The sequence below is a fragment of the Netta rufina genome, assembly GCF_964035555.1.
Source record: "Netta rufina genome assembly, chromosome: 27".
NCBI lineage: Eukaryota > Metazoa > Chordata > Aves > Anseriformes > Anatidae > Netta > Netta rufina.
Window position 1 is genome coordinate 3880331 of NC_140151.1, and position 18199 is coordinate 3898529.

Sequence of the window (18199 nt, forward strand, 5' to 3'; positions counted from 1 at the left end):
GGTTTGCCTTGAAGTCATGCGAAGGGCAGCTGTTGGCATAGGTGAGAGTGGGAAATGGCCCTTGGGGTGGCCAAGGAGATATTAAAATGAAAAGTAGAAAAATGAATTGCAGATCTAAATGCTGAAGCACATTTATTCTGTAGTTTCAGCTAGGAGTGTAACTTGCTTTCACTTCTGGCTGTAATTTGATTTTATGCATTGTTATTGAGCAACTTCTTTGTTCTAACCTACCTGTCACTTTCAGCGTTTGATAGAATGGTTTTCTCCTACTATGTGGTTTACACTAAGCCTTTGTTTGTAATGTGTTGTTTTATAAATATCCCTGATGTATTTACAATGTGCTAAAATTAGCTGCAGAAAGAGAGCATTAATCAATTGTTAGCTATGCCTGATAGTTTACTGCACCATCTCTCAAAGAAGCAGGACTGTCTGCAAAAACTGCAAGCCATTCCCCTGAACTGATGTTTTAGCTGACTAACCTTCCAATTCTGATGACTTTGTCATAGAGAACTGCCTCATAACCCATTTGGCCTAAATGTTTTCCAATTCAGAGAATTTGTTCTTTAAAATAAAAATGCCATGGGAAGTAATCCTAATTTGTCCACATCTTCAAAATGTTACTTATTTTTGCAGAGAGTGCCTGTCTTTCACGTATTTCTACTCTTACAATGAAAACAGTTCAAAAAAAAAAAAAAAAAAGCCAACATAGCAATAAAATTCACAATTGATACTTGTCTTCAGCAGGGTCGCATCTATTTCTCCCATTGGCTCAATCTGTCTTTGAGGTCGCCTTCATCTTTCTTCCTAGCAGGGATGATTGTTCTTCCTGATCCCCTGCAGACAAAGGGGCTATTGTCTGCACAGCACAATGCAGTGCCAAGCAAGGATAGCTGAGCTAGCTTTAAAATAAAATAATAAAATAATAAGCTAGTTTACTAGATGCATGTAGTTTCTCCACTGTTTGATGGTTTCTGGTATCCACTACAGCTTTGTTAGAACGTGATTTTTTGTGCTTAGCTCTGTATGAAGCCAGTCTTGCCTCATCTAATTCACATGGTAGGGACTTGCAGGTTGGTACTTAGTAGGTATAATTGAATTTAGAGTGAAATCAGTGTACAACAGAATGAACTTAGGAAGGAGGAATGTGATTTCACTGGCTGAACATGCTAGGTCAACTTTGCATGGTAGTTTTAACAAATTGCCAGATTGCTTACAAGTGAGAGAACTTTCACGGAATAATTTAATGTATTTGACAACATTGCAATATGTAAAGGTTTTGTTCCTGCAACTGAGACTTTATCTTGCCGCAGTGCCAGTACTTATAATTCATCTCTTCCTGTACATAAGGCTGGACCTTCTGTCTAACACAGATCTCTTCAACCTTCAAGAGCTTGTCAAGAGTACCCAAAAGTAGGACAAAGCCGAGCACTGTCCTAGTAATGTGTTGCAGCATTTGGTTTCAGTTTCCTGCCAGTCGAAATCCTGGTTGGATGCATAAACATTTCCGTGCAGTCGTAGTAGCAACGTGTCACCGTTTAACTGCATGCAAATAGAGTGGGTAGTTCCTAGGAGCTTAGGAGTCAGTGTCATTGCTGGGTTGTTTCTCAAATTAATTTGGTTTCAATGCTAGAAATTCCTGTGTCAGAGAGAAAATAGCTGTCATTTGGGTTGTACATAGCTTTGACCTTGCTGGCTTGTCATTCAGGGGCTGAGATGTCTGTATTTCAGTTCTAGCTCAATAAATAGTTTATTACTCTGGCATCTATTTCTTTGGAGACCCTCGTTTGGGGAACGGCAAAGATTTTTCAAGTTTCTTGATGTGGTGCATGTAGCAAACTTCTTGCAGTTGCCCTTCGGGTGACATTTCCTTACTTTCCGGAAAAGTTTAGTATAATATAATACTGTTTTACAGCATTAGCATACTTGAAGTAGTTTAATAAAATAAACAGAAAAGTAAAATGCTGTAATATTTTATCACTTGCAAAATATAATCTAAAATTACCTGTTTGTTTTTTTTTTTTAAAGAGATCAGGGAGGGAAAAATTTGGATATTAAATCAGATAATCAGCAAAGCCAGCATCTGATGCTTGAATTCTTTCATTCATTCAGCCCATCGAGTTGAAAGGAAACCAGAGACCCAGACAATGTTTCTTTATCTGGATCCTGCTTCAGACAAACTCTGTGAATGAGTGGAGCTGGTGCAAGGGAGTTGCCTACTCTAGCCTGACTGATTTCCCAGTTCTCTGTAAAGACAGGAGACATTGACAGTGTCTTTGCAGTGTCTTTAAATATGAAATATTTAAATATGAAATTAAATTCATATTTCATGAAATTAATTTCATGAAATTAATTTCATATTTAAATATGAAATTAAAAGTATTATACACACAAGGAATTTGAGAGAACTTTCACAGTATAAACAAATCTACATTAAAATTAAAATCTGATTAAAAATAAATATCTTCTAGTTTACTGCACATTATGAGGCTTCCATGGTTGTGTTCTCCCACATCTTTCCATGCCTTTCAGGGACTTCAGTATCATAGCTTTTACTATAAATGAGCGTTTGTTTTCAGTATAATAAATACTGATGTAAATATGATGTGCTTGTGAAAGATGAAACAGGAAAAGTCTAGGAGGAAGCATTTAGGTAAACTTAATGTCTAAAGATCTAATGAGCACACTCATTTTCAAATCATGTATTTTACAGCAAGAGAGATTAGGCTGTGCAATTGCTGTAGACTCTTTATTTGGTAGGACTCCAGGCACTGTACAGAGGGGGGTAATGATGTTTGCTGCCTAGTTAGAGAAGAACATTTAGAAGGTAAAATGTTGATTTTTTTTTTATTTTTTTTTTGTCCTGCATACTTCACTGTCTGTTCTTAGGCATTCTGGAATACATTCTACAGCTGCATTCATGAACTTTAAAATATTAAAATATTTTTGTGCTTTTTTCAGAATTAATATTTGGTTATTCATAATTAACCTCTCATTAAAATGCATTGTTTCTCAATCCCATTAAGAATATTCATAATTAAATGAGCAGCTGGAGTGGGCTGCCTGGAGTTGCAGGCAGCAGTGTAACGAGTTATAGCAAGGATTCAACTGCAATGCAGAAGTAAATTCGGGGTGGGTGGGGAGTCATCCACAATTTATGACACATAATTCAGAATTAATTTACATTGAGTTATCTTCCCATATCTTCAAAGCAGAGTATTTACATTAATGTATGGTTTGGCATCAGTAGGCTTCTTCGCCCCTCTCCCTTTCCTTCTGGGAGAAGGAAATGCTGTCCTATGAGTCTGAGTACAGTAAGGGGTTTAGGAAGGTCAGGTTGTGAAAATGTGACGTCATTTGTCCTATCAGCATGGGGGACAAATGCTGATGCCATCATTTAGCTGGTGAATTGCTGTATCTCTGCCTTGCTGAGATGGAGTGGGAGAAATGCAGCGAGATGAAGAGTGTCTGAGGGTGGGTGAGATAAGAGGCTGATTGAGTAAAAGCTAAGATGCTACACTGACTTCTAAGGCTTCTAATTAAACTGACCTGTGTCTTTTTTCAAGGTTAGGATGTGGTTGGAAGGAGAAAACCAGTAATTCCCAAGAAAAATGATGTGTTGATGGGAAAATCAGCTAAGAGTTTAAAAAATAAATCATACTAACAAGCAGTGCCAGGGAATTGGGACAATATTTGCAACCAGTGTTTTGCATTTAGAACCCAAACATAAGCAAAGCCCTTACTTCTAACCTCAGTCAGAGGTATTAAAGCAGGTAGGGTAGTTGTCATTTCATAGGCAAGGCACAGCAGATGTAATTCAGATAAATGACTTATTTCTGGTCACACACAGTACCTGTGACAGAGTTGCATGAGTTTCTGCATCCAGGATCTTTAGTTTAATTTCCCTGTGTTGCCGTGTTGAATGAATGCATTCCCTGGTGATCACGCTGTACTCTCCACCTGCAGGTACTGCCTGCTTGGAGGTGGGAATACAGAAATAAAATTAAAATCCAGCCCTCTAATAAGAGGCTAGGAGGCTGTTACAGGCAGAGGAAAAAATAATTACAAACAATTTATATACTGCAGGTTGCTTTTTTGCTGTAAGCAAAGAAGAGGTTCTTTAACCATGGCTGAGTTGAAAGAGCTTTGTGGTTAAATTACTGCCAATTAAGTAGGTCTTTAAAATAGAAATGTTAGGCAACATTTTCCATTTGTCAGCTGAGTGTCCGCATGCTTTTGATTAATGCATAAAACAAAACAAATGTTATGGGAAAATAAGCCTGCTGTGTTTATCTATGTAATTCTTCATCTATCACTCCACGCCGTGAAATCAAGTGCCATCAATTCTCTGGACGAGGTAATCAGAGTGCAGTTCCATTTAATCCATCCATTATTTTTAACCTTGACGTGAAGTTTCTTGATGCTGCTTTTTTCACCCTTTTCTGTTAGTTTTTCTTAATTGCTTGTCTTGGCAGCAGGACATTTCAGCTGTCCCAGTGTAATCTACAATACCCGCTGGGAATGCTTCAACAAAGGTTTCTGCAGAGTCAGCCTTTCTGAAAATAAAGCAGATACCGAGGTTAACGTAAGAGGTGCATGCCTTGAGGTCACATTGTATTTTTTTTTTTTTTTTTAAACAAGTATAGCAAAGACAAGATTGCCTTGAAATCCTGTCTCTCCCTGCGTTCTGTGAAAAGAAAAATCTTAGGTGATATTAAAGTGTTGCTTGGCTATTTGGAACCTGTTTTTTGTTTTTCAAGCTATGATACTCATGTAATCTTGAAAACTAATCAAAAATTTCACACTGAGTCATGAGTTGTATGATAAGTAATGTTCTGGTCATTTTGTCCTATTTGTTCCACTATTTGTGTTTTTTAAAAAAGTCCTTTTAAAAAGGCAATTCCCTATTTTAAAGGGGAATGAAAACCACAGCTTAGAGCTGGAGATGTTCATACTGCTCAGACACACATGATAAATTTCACAAAGATTAATTCTTTGAAAGGAAGCAGCCTGCTGTTCTCAATGGAATCCAATACCTGCCGTGGAAGGGCTCTCATCAATCATGCTATTTTGAGACATTAATAAAGACATTTAAGGTGTTACAGTTCATCTCAGGCCTGGAGCAGCCTGCGATATATGTGTCCTTTCTGCAGCAAGTGTTTTGTTAAAGACCAACCTTCTTAAGATTTATAGGACAAACATTCAGCCTGCTGCTTGCAGATGTACTTATAAAATAATATTACTTCTCCTGTTGCCTCATTTCAGTGAAGTACTGAGAATTAGTCCCTGTATATCTACACTTTAACATCTGTCTTTGCCGAAGCTGATGTTCTCGATGTGTAGGATTTCTTAGGCATCAATTTTCCTTCTGTTGAGATTTGTCAAGTTACTGTAGAGATCCAAAACTGCTCGTAGAATGGATGCTAGTTTTCAGTGTGCATGCATGGAATTAAAATAATACTAGGATTTAAAGTTTGGAGTCCTGCTTGGGTGCAAACCCATACGTGTTGGCTGCAAAGCAGTCAGGAACTGGAATTCTTTTCCTTGTCAGTGTGTTACTGTCAGCAGTGCTCCTTGCTGCTTCTGGAGTTGTTGGGCTTGGCTGCTGCATGTGGCTGCAACCCAGGCTGGGTAATTTGATGGAGAGAGCGGCTCCCACCTCACCAACGTGCTGGCAGTGATGCTGCATGTGCCACCCTGAGGTGGGTGGGTGAAAACGTGTCAGATGAAGCAATGGATTTTAAATTCTGTGTAGTGAAGCTGTGGGGTTCATTGCTGTGTGAAATCAAATGTGCTTGTATTCTAAATGTACTGGTATTCTCATGCAATGTGTGCTAATGTAATGGTAAAGGATGTAAAGTAATTCTCTACAGTTAAACAATCCTCATCCCCGCGTACAGTCTTGCACAGGTTTATATCACTGGATTTACTTCTTGCTCTCTAAATGACCTGATCCTATAGTATTTTTGCCTCCAACTCCTTCGAGGATTAAGTCTTGGATCTGCACTGACAAACCTTATTTCTAAGCCATCTGTTTCAAGCCCTTTCCTCCCCGCTGTGCCTGATGTGTTATTTCTGTAGAGGTTGAAATATCTGCCAGAAGAGGTGTAAGGCTGCCTGTGAAACCTCTATTTTCAGGTGTTCCTGATTTAAGTGCTTTTTGCTGAGGCAACCCTCTCGTTCCAGGTTTGCTCAGCTACTAACACTCCTCTCTCTGACAATGTAATCAGTGAGAATGTGGAAGGAAGTTGTGTCAAATCATGCAGTGATGTAGTAAGGTTGCACAAGCTGGGAAATGAATTTTGTAGTCAGATGAGTCCTGTTATGCAAAATAAAGCTGGTGTGTGCACCCCCAGATCTGGGTTTAATTTGGTTGGAGGCACTCAGAAATGATGCAATGCTGTGACCTGATACTAATCTGACAATGGTCTGTCTTTGAAAGGATGTGGTCCTGTGCAGGCAGTTCTGGGATGATTACCAGCCTGAATAAAGGCTGTAGCAGCCAGGGAATTGCAGGTAATCCTGGCCTCGTGCTTGGACATCTCTCCATCATCAGCAGAGCACTTAAGCACGCACTTAGCTTTGTGATCTGAGCCCATTTGGAAGCACTTTGACAAACAGCAGTCACCGAGAGGGTGCCTCTGCTCTCATTTCTGAGACATCCGAGGTTGGCTCCCTGCGGCGTGATGCCCTTAGCTCAGCTCTGACAGCAGATAAAGCATCGGGGTTCAGCACAACGACATGATATCTCCTTGTGCACTGCGCAGCACTCTTCCTTTTTTTCTGTATGGAGATACTTACAGCCTTGAGTTTTGCACGTATTTACTCTTACAGGGATAGCACGTTGTGTATTCCCAGTAAGTCATTACTCATAATTCCAGGCATTCGTAAATATTATGATAATTTGCTAATAACTTAATAATGTGATACTAATAACATATAAGATAAATGAATAGCAATGCAAGCTGCTCCCAAGGATAACCAATGAGAAAACATAACTGATGAGAAAACAGCACTTAGTTCTCTTGCTCAGTTCCTTGTCTGTCAGATTCCAAACAAAAAAATTCCCTTTTCTACTGATTTAAGTGATTTTTAGATCAGCCCCACAGTAAGAAAAATTCCTTTTTTTTTTTTTTTTTTTCTAGACTAGGGGATACCACTGATAACTTGTTCAAAAGCTGGTGTCACAGAAAATTACCCTCTTAATTGACAGCACGGGCAGTTTGTTAGGTGTTTAACTGATGGCTTGAAAGGTCGTGCCACTGCTGCTGTGCACTTCAGCACTTCTCCAAAGAGCTGACCTTACTGAAAAGCACCCTCTCGTCCTGGGCTTGGAGGTGAACACAACACCAGGAAAACACCCAGCTCGGCATTTCTTTCTTGCAAAGCAAAGGTTTTTCTCAGAGGCCAATGTTAACAACTCTAAATCAAACTCAGAAAGCAAGCACCAGCACAGAGCAGCCTCCCCGTTTTTAACAGATGTGTAGCTTTGGGAATAGACTATTTCCTGCAGATCAGGAATTTGGGATTGTACATGAAAGAGGTGAGGAGGCTGCCTTGTGAGCACAGATTGAGTTTGTACCAAAAGGTTTTGTCCTCAGGCTGCACAGGGCATTAGTTACAGAAAGCTGAGGTTTAACACCTTTCTGTTTTGCCCTTGCCAGCTGCTTCCCTTGTGACTTTGGAAAGATTGCATAAAGTTGCTGCCTCACTTTACCCATCTGGAAGGCTGCAAGGCTAAACTCTCCTGTGCTGACTGTGCAGGCCTATTTGGGGGATTAGTTAGTGCTTTCAAAGTGGTTTGTAAATCCCACGCACTAGTCAGATAACACGAAAGCAAGCAATAATCTGATTTTTTCAGTATGCTGCTCAATATTGAGTTTTTTTTTTTTTGTTTGTTTGTTTTTGTTTGTTTTTTTTTGTAACTTTACATCTGCCACAGTGCACAATTGTTTCTACTTCTCTTCACATGCAGTTTGTGCTCCTGTTTATTGGACGTGAACAGTGCATGACTCCAAAGCAATTCTGGTAGGTTCCTCTCACTGAATCATCGCTTCATAATCATCACTTAATTTCCAGAGCCTTCTCCAAAAGGAGACAGACATCCCTCCATATGCAGAGTCCAGCAAGTTTTCTATGCACCATGGAATCTGACTTTCAGCTCGAATCCAGCCCGTGTGGAGCTCAGGGCAGAACCAGATCATGTCCATACCTATTAACACACGCACAAGTTAATGAAATTCCTGAGGTTGCTCCAAGTCAAATACTGAAACCTTGCAGCGTGGCAGGTACAACTTGTCTAAAAGTCACTCTTGAGACCATTTAGGCCCCATCCATGTGCAAAATGCTCCTTCATACCAGAGGCTCTTTGGGGGAGCAGCGCTCTCTGCAGCCTGGAGTCTGATTTCCCTGGCTTTGGGAGTGATGTGCTCTGCTGGTTCGTGGCACCAGTGTGCTGGACCGAGGTCTCACAAGGCTTACGTGTGAAGCAGTGCTGCCTACTGCCCAAAAATACTGTCAGCACGGATGGGAGCTGACAAGCTGGCTCACGCAAGAGAAGCTGTCCTCAAGATGTTGCAGCTCATGTTGTTCTTACAGGCTGGGGTAGCTTCAGGTACTTGCAAAGAGATGTTACCTTATGTGCACTGAAGGTTTTTAAATTGAACATGAAGGTGCAGAACTTTAAGCTGCACGGGGGGGGAAAATAAATCAACCTTTGGTCTAGTCCTAATGCCTTACAGCCAAGGGTCTGCCAGTGTTTTGGGTGTTGAGGAATGGGGGGCCAGATTGCCTGATCTCTCTCCTTCCTTTTCCTCTGCAGACACACCAGCAATCATAAAGACCTGTCTAGTTTGAACCTACAAGTCTGACTTATTTGTCCCTCTTTATTCAACTTTTGGAGTCACAAAGGCAGGTAGAAAATTATCTGGTTCAGTTTTCTATTGGGTGAACAGCCCCAACCTTGGTCAAAGTGCTTCACATCAGTGGTTCCTCTGCTCCCTTAGAAACTGGTCCCTTAGATGCTCTGAAAGTAAATGCTCAAACTATAAATACAGCCTGAGATAAAAAACTTTTCTGGATGTCCTAACCGTAGTTCTTAAAGCTAGCAGATGACAATGGGGGGAAGTAACTTTTTGATGCAGCCATCCTTGCAATATAACTCATGTAGCTGTTCCTAGAAGTCCTTGGAGCCACAGATTGTACATCAGTCTGTTGGTGAGTGGTGGTCTGCGGGCTTGGAAGCTCATTGTAATGTGTGTACTGAGGTTGGGTATTCAAAAGTATCTAAATATTTAACTTCCATGTTCATCTAAATAGTGTTGATTTGGGTTTTGTAAGACTTGTGCTATTTTTTTATCTGAAATAGGTTCTACTGTTTGTAGAATAACCCCCCTTCCTTCCCCACAGCCTTTGAATTATTTATTTCATTTTGCATGTCCTTTCAAAATCCTTTCTAAAGAGGCTTTTTGAATGTATTTACTTTTCAGGAGTCTGTCTCCACCTGTGTTTAATAAAAATTTACTCTCTGTCCTTGCTGACTACATTAAGCAGTCTAGGGTGATGGACTTTTTAATAAAGTGAATATAGGAGACAGATTTGATAAAAGACTTGCCACATCTAATGATGTTTAATGAAAATAAAAGCTTTTGGTTTTGGTGTCCTGCCCATTAACTTAAGTGTGATTATATTTATTGTCTGTCAGGCAGCTCGACGCAAGCTCAGTCAGAAAATGAAATTTTAGTGTTACAGTATAAATAGAAAACAGGAGTGTTTGTGAAGGTCACGTTAAATCTATGAAAGCGTTGCCACTGACCTCTGCAGAGATCGAACTGGGATGCAAATATTGCCAGGGAAGCAGTAAGAGTAATGTTACAGATGTTTCTGGTTATGGTTGAAGTTGTATGTGTGGTGTCTAACAGCATCCTTATCGCTTTCCCTGATGTCACAGTTGGAGGAGCTTTGTCAATGAAAGGGAAAAAAAGGGCAAAATCAGTGATGCTATAACAAATGAATGTTTCTTATCTAAGTATGTGCTCAAAACTAAATATAAAGATTGAAGGGTGCTGTTTACATTGCAGTCCTCGTACCCTGCGCAAAACACTTTGTCCCAACCTGAGGAATGTGGCACAAAGACACCGAGTTTGTGCTTTAATGCCAGATCTCATACCTCTGCTTCCCTGTTCATACTGCAGAAGCAAATCTTGTCTTAAAAAGCTTCTAGAGACGGTTGGAAAAGCATAAAAGATTTAGGGAATGTAGTTTTTTAAAAATTCACTGAAAAAATATTTAGAGCTTTCCATTTGATGTAATAAAAAGTGATTATTTCATGGAGGGTAGAAGAGGTCGGTTTTATTCTTTTTCCCTCTTCTCCTTTCTTTTCTTTGCGTAAAATAAATTAAAAAATCAGGACTATAAGTACCAAGGAAAGGGAAATAAAGAAGCCTGGAACAGGGAGTGAAACTACTTTCATTCTTCAAAACAATAAAATTCTGCAGAGGTTTAAAAATAAATAAATAAATCAACAACCATTTTGAAGATGGACCCCCCCCCCCTTTTTTTTTTTTTTTTAACTTATAAAAATCCATGGTCCCGTTAATTTCAGAAATACCACAGGGTGAAGTACTGTTTGTCCAGCTGAGCACAGTGATCCAAGTCATACATGCAAGGGAAAAATTAGTAAAGAAAACTACCTCTTTGTTTTTTTTTTTTGTTTTTTTTTTTTTTTGTTTGTTTGTTTGTTTTTTTGTTTTAAGTTTAATTACTATTTCAGCTGCTCAGCAGTTTTAGAACTGTTTATAGATTTTATTCCATATCTGATTTACCTAAAAAACAATGTAAAATAAATTCTGCTGAAGGGTTTTTCTAAATGTCATGTGCAAAACACACCAGGCTCCGCTGGCCATCTATCAAAGGATTGCCTGGAAGAGATATTAGATGACTACAAATGTTGGGCTTAACAGATTGAGTAATACCTTGTGATGGAAAGAAATAAGTTGGCCCCAAAACATAGTGATACATATATATAAAATTGTAATAGTTCCATGTTATGTTAAATATTTTCTAAATGAATATCTTCTCTACACGTAGATGACATTAAATGGCCAGTGCTCTGCACTTGTATGCACATTTCTATCTGGTTTATATCATAGAATGATTTATCTATGTGTCTTTAGCACTTATAGATGTTTATGTAGCAGTTTACATGTGCCTTTACATACCGAGTATTCTGGGTATGAGCACAGTATTCTTCTCATGCTTTACATGTATTCTTAAAGACTACAACTCTCCTCCTTTGTTCCTGTCCAATTCCAAGCCTGGGCGTATGCAGCCCTCTCCAGAACACAGCAATACTCTTAAATTATAAGAGCAGCACTCATGATTTATTCCATGAGCTGATGGCAGTGAGTGTCTCTGTGAATGCAGCCCTACGGGGGGGGGAGCTGCCTGGGACCACAGGGCAGGATGAGGCTCCACGCTGCATTTCTGGGCTGCACAGGGCAGGTGCTTTTCGTGGGGAGCTTGTGCAATGAGGGGCTGGCTCCTGGCACCCTGTTTTGGGGAATGCAGCAGCTCGCAGGGAGCCCTGTGCTGTTCCAGGTCATTTTTTGTCCATTGGCTTAAACCTCTCTTGTGTGCAGGGAGGGCACAGCCCAGCGCTGGGGGCTCCGGGGAGCAGTCAGAGGTTGAATCCTGCACGCGGGGATGAAAATTTGCTAGGAGACAGTTGAGTGATAACTTCTCTGTTGCGGCTAACATTTTCAGATAAGATGGGCTGAGTCAAAGCCTCACAGCAGCCCTGCTCCAGGTTTGGGTGGATTCACAAAGCACACCCTGGCTGAAGGCTCTGGGATGTGCCATCAGCAGCAACGGTGGCTTGCAGGGAAGTGAGCAGCGATAGCAGTTCCAGCCAGGGTCTTGTTTCTTCCCAGGCTCACAGCGACAGGACACGCTGCACCACCCACGCTTTGCAGCAGGGTCGAGCACCAGCAGCTCTCACTTCACGGGGAAAAGGGTGGTCCAAATCCCAGCTTTTGCAAAACCTCCCACTATCTGCCTTCTGCTGCAGCTGCTGGGGTATGGTTTAGCAAACTGTGTTCATGCAAACATGTCAAAATCAATCTGAGGGAAAGATGCTACACAACTTTGAGATGGTTTCCTCTACCCGGGATTGTATCCTCTCTTTCCTAACGAAACGTGGTGTATAAATTCAGTGGGCCAAATATATCCACCATTTTTTTCACTTTGAGTAACACTTTCTACCAGGTTTATTCTTGGTGTAAAAATGCAACTGCTGGCCCATTATTTATTTATTTTTTTTAATACTGGAGCTTCTACTTTCCTCCCCCACACCATGGGGTACTCTGCAGATGCTCAGAATTTGCACGTGGATACCTGCTTTTTCTTCCACTTTCTGTTGGGCATAATTCAGCGTATATCTTAAACATCCATGCTGCTGGGCACGTTTTAAATAAGTAATGAGAAGGCACTACTCTTCTGATTGCAGCGCTCCTAATGATGGCAGTGATTGAGTAAATGACTCTAACCCTGTGTCAGGATGGCTTTTAAGGCAAGGAAATGGTAACATGAATAAGGAATAAGTGTAAAATCAGTAATATAATCATTCAAGGGAAACAAAAAACATTATGGTGGTATGAATTAGCTCTTGCTTGTTACTGACATAGAGGTCTTGTGTTTCCACTCTGGTTAAATTCAAAGAGTTTGGGGTCAGCTCTTATCAGTGAGAGGGGGAAGTCTGCTGATTTACAATGTCTAGACAGCTGCCCAGAGGTACTGATAAGCGCAGAACGAGACCCATTCTGTCCTCTTCTCTGTGCTTTGTCTGCCTTGTGACTTGTGCTGCTCAGCCCCACAATTTGGGAGGACACACCGGGTGTCAGTACCAGCCAAGCTGTGGTGGTTGAGCCCCAAAATCACCCTGTGAGGCTGAGCTAACCCAGGTTCCCTGCGTGGTGCACCCAGAGCAGCTGCTGCATGCCCCAAAACCTGGAATCCATCACTCTCCCATCCTAGTGCCTGCGGGACAAAGCCTGTTATTTTAACTCACTTGTTTTAGACGAGAAAGGAGCAATTCTAGCAGGCTATCTAAGGTTCCCTGTCCTCGTTTATGGATCTCTTCCTGCCTGCACTCTGCTGTGGATCATGAATATTTCAGGTTTATTTTCCATTCGGCTGTGTGCCTGCCGCACACAGCTGATTCTAGCATGAAAAATTCACAGTGAATTACAGCTCTCTGGAGGTCTGGTGATTGCCGGATGATTCAGGCTTGAGGTCCCCACTGCGTTTTCTGCCTCTCCCTCACCCTTTTTGGGTGCTGGGCTGCTGCAGCGTGCCTGGACCTGGGCAGAGTTATTTGTTACCCTTCTCAGGGCTTCACCAGAGGGATTCTCAAACAAAGATCTCTCCCAGCAGAGTGGTGTGTCAGTATATTGCGTGTTAGGTGGTCACATCAGTGGTTTTTTATATACACCTTAGTATGGTTACTGCAAGCCATTCTTTTTCTAGGGAAGATCAACACAGAGCCCTTAAAGCATGTGCTACAGCAAACACCTAAAAAAAAAAAAAAAAAGAGGAGAGGGGATCCCAAAAGGCATGGGGACACAGCATGAAAGTTTAGATACCTGGTCCCAGCAGGTTCAGCCCAAAATGGAGCTGGGCATCCCCTCTGCAGCCTGCAGGGGCGAGTGAGGGCCTGAGTTTGGAGAGGAAAGAGGAGGTGGTGTCCTCATTTTGAACACGTGGAGCTGAAGCACAGGGAACTTAAGGCTGGAATTGAGTTTCCAGGTGAGTGAGCTTGATGGACTGGGTGTATAGGAGATGCTAAACTCTTCTGAAAAGCCAGCCCTCGACTGCAGCTGTTAAGTGCCAAGAAATCTGACCGCTGGCATGGGAGCCAGTCCCTCAGCACCTTTGGAGAGTCACAGAGGGAGCGGTGCCTTGAAATCTGGTTGTAAGCTACATGAACGGTGTCACGCTGGCAGTGGGGATTTTCGTGCTGTGCTCAGGTGTGTGTAACAAGAAAGAAGGCATCAAGGCATCGTATGCAGTGTGAGAGCTGTGGACTCAGATGCCCGCAGCCAAGTATGTAGGAGCTCAGTCGGCATCTCTGCAGGGGGGGAATCTTATTCATCTGTTCCAGCACCTTGACTGGGAGACTGTGCTGTGCTTTTTCAGTTTTCTCGTCTGTTCAAGTCATCCCGTGGGTCTTCTACTGTTGTGAAGCCTTATCACGGAAGAGGGCTGGGTAGTGGTTTTTTTGGTGTTTTTTTTTTTGGAGGAGCTAATTTATAAAACATGTTTAGCAATTCGTCGCAGCACTTTGACGGGAAGTACCCGCTGATGGGATTCGGGGACATGTCTGTGACAGCTGCAAATTGACATGGAAAATACATTACTCTAGTGCACTTAAGGACTTGAAAAGATAGTTTCAGTGCATGGTAGGACAGTTGTTTTCTCTCTACATGCATGGACGGATGTAAGAGACCTTTTCTGTATTTGCAGCACAAAGTAAGCACACACAGACCGTCCTCACCTGTACTGGGGCTTGCTGGAAAAATTCTCCTGTCTTTCACATCACTTTTTGACCCCTGAAGAGGGGAAACTGCTGTTCCCAAAGTCCCATTAAGCGGTGCTATTCCTTTTATTTATCTTGCTGCTTTGTTTTCTGTACTCAGATCTATTTCAGCAGGCATATGACCAACGTTACCCTTTGGTCCTGGGTATCAGCATAGACCAATCCCATGGCAACTGCTCTCCCTTTTTTAATAGCTCTTGCAGACACATCTATCAATATTTCAGCCTCCACTTTTTTTTTTTTTTTTTTTTTTTTTTTTTTTTTTTTTTTCCCTAGACCTTCAAAAGGCCGGGGCCATGCATTATGCAGAATTATTTATGGATCTAATGTCAGTAACAGCCCATTAATATCTGTGCCACTTTTCTAAAGATTGCTTTAAAGTGATCCGGGGGCTGTGGCAATTGCTGGCGGCCCGACAGACATCCCTGCTCCTTCCCCAGGGCCTCCCATTTCCCCGGCACCGGAGGAAGATCAGAGGCATCCAGTAATGCTGTACTTGGGAAGTTATTGATAACCTGACGATTAAAGCCTGGCACTTCTCAGCCCCTGGTAAATAATACCAAGGAGCTGATGGCTGGGGTTCACACTTACTGATATTACCCGTCAGTGGCAAGTGACATCGTAGGGAGAGACATTTTCTTTGTGGCACTGGATAGCCATTACCCCAGCTGGGTAGTAGAAAGACAGAAGGGCCTGCATTTTCAGGGTCTGTCAGTTAGGAAATCTGCAATATTTCTATGAATTTTGACTGATTTGCACATCAGTAGACTCTTTCTGCAGAAGCTATGAAAGATCTACTGGCATAAGGAAGCAAAAAGAGGAGAAAATCTTTAATTTCATGTTATAAGTGACATTTGCTATTTGTTTTGATAGGTCTGATTCTGAGTTTGGACAGTATTTTATTTTCTGGTCAGTAAACCCAGAATCAATTAGGTCTGCCTCTTGCTGTGTGGAGCTCAAAGCATGTACTGTCTGTGGTGTCATGTTAGGGCTGGGTTGAGGCTATTTATTAGATGCCTGGTGCCTCCGTGTCTGAAAATCTGAACGTGCTCCAATCTCCCCACTCTTCCTGGCTGATGGTGTCCTTGCTAATGTCTCCGAATCCATAGCTCAAGGTCAGAGGATGTAGTAAATTCAGAATTGATTTGTTTGAGGTGATAGCAGTCATCAGATAGCCAGCCAGAGAAACTTCTTTTCCATGTCCCATTGCCCTCTAACGGCCAGTGTTGCATTTGCACATCAAAGTGGACAAGTAAGAGAGCCAGACGAGAAATACTGAGGAATCTGCTCTGTTGTGATGGTCCAGTGTTTGCCTGTTTCAAATAGTCCTCCAAAACTATTAATAATGAAGGTCGATTTGGGGGTGTAAGAGCAAAGGGCTTCTGCTTTCTTGGTAGTGACATCCTTCAGAGACTGAGGGAGGGAGGGAAAAGAGGGATGAGAGAGGATGGTAAATTCAGAGGTCAGAAAGAATCAGAAGAGATATTTTGGGGTCCCCAGGAGTAAGGGGAGAAGGAGTGCTCACTCATACAGACAGAAGAAAGGACCAACAGTGTGAAACGGCTTTGCTTTTGCACTGGGAGCAAGACAAAGGTGCTGCAGGTGGTCCCTGTAGAGAAGATGCAAATTCAGCCAGGGCCAGTTCTCTGAGGGTGACTGTACCATGCTCAGGATCCCTTCTGCATCCTTCTGCATGATGCCAGCAGATGGCTTGCTGCTCTCCCGCACCACGTACATGTGGCAGACTGTGCTGAGCAAGGGACCCTTAGCCAGGAATAAGGGGACAGCTGGACCCAGATAAACTACTGCAAGTCAGCACAAAGTGTGAGAGCACAGAGGGAAAAGCAGCTGATAACGCAGTAGTCCTTTGGGACTACGTACTGCGGGCTCTGGACAACTGGAGCACTGTAGAGGCCTTCACTTTTCTTGGGTTCACTTTCCTCTTGCAGTAGAGACTTTTTGACAGTAGATGTCACGTTTGCATAACAGAACAGCAGGCTGTACGTACAGCGAGCGCTGCTGTGCGAGGCCTGGCTGGGAGCTGTAAGACACGTGCTCCTGCTCCGTCGCAGAGGATGCTATCATCCTTTTTTCCATCGGATGCTGGGGCCAAGAAAAGCTGTAAATCATAAACAGCTACAGGTGTGTTCTGTAATACATTTTCCTTAGGTTTCTACTGCTGAAGATGTTTGATAGCAGCACAGCATTTGTGGTTGGGTTGCAGACTCTGCCTATTGAAAGTGTTCAGATATTAAGGCGGTTTTTGCCCATGCAGGTCAAGCACAGTCAGCAGGAGAATGCAAGCCCAAGCTGCATGGTTTGGGAGTTGGGTCTTGGAAAGGTACTCACACAAACACACGTCTAAATTTCAGCTTGCTTCAAATCTCTACATCCTCAGAAAGATCTTGAGTACTCACAAAGTGGAAAAGGTTGAAAACCATGGAGAAATAGGTTTTAAGTAGGTAGAGAAAATGTGATGTAGTATTTTGTCAACCCAGCTTTACTGGATAAGCTGGCAGGGGTTTGAAATACTTGTGAATGATCTTTTTGGTCCAAACTGGGAGGTTTAGGGATTTGGTGATTGTTTTATATGATTCCACTTTACACTATTGTCAAGTGTATTGGATGCAAATGATTGTCATTAAACTGGAGGTAGTTGTTTTGTGATAGAACACTTTTAATACAGAAAATATTGTAAATACATTAATTACAGTTCATAAAAAAAAGTTCTAAATCTTTATAACAGAGTCAAATACGGATACATTAAAATCCATTTTTGACTAAAATAACAAAGCAATTATACAAAGCGGAAGAAAGCTATGCTCTTCCAAAAGTACCTCGCTCCTCAAACTGAAGACGGTAATTTCATCACAACTGTATTTTGCAGGGTCTACCATAACTGATTGGCACTGTCAAAGCACACCTAGCCCCAAAGAAAAAAATGAATTTTATATGTATTTCTGTCTCAGAGATGATGCGTCTGCAGTAATGATCACAGTGTGTAAGGAGGCTCTGTTTTTAAGAAGTGACTGTCCCGTTGTGTGGCCAGCACCAGAACAAGATAATACGGGTTGGGATTTCAGCGGGTGTGAGCTGGTTGGTGAACATGAGTAGAAGTTCTCGCACCCTCTGAGGATCAGGCTTATTTTAAAATCCTAACGTGTGCTGGGCAGAGCCAAATCCAGGTACAAGCATGCACAGTGCTGGCCTGAGGCCCCAGATTTTGTTTTGGCAGTTTGGCAGCTGTGCCATCTTCTCTGGCCACTATGCCCAAAGGCTGGAAACTGCACAGGCACAGTGTAATTGATTTGGAAAGCCAAAGGACTGCTCTGATTTTGATCCCGATCCAAACACAAATCCAGTTCAAACTGGAATCTCCATAAAATCTTGAGTACTTTGGGTCGAGGACAATTTTGTTCCCTTTTTTTTTTTTTTTCTGGTAAAAATTTTTTTATTCCTTGAAAAACACTTCTGTGTGCTTTAACTTAAAAATATCGATGCCAACCACATGAAAGGTATCGGTGCCAACGGTAACAATAGCATCAGTGCCAGCACCCTCACAGTATTATTAACAGCAATGCCAACAGTATCATGCAGATCTATGCCAGC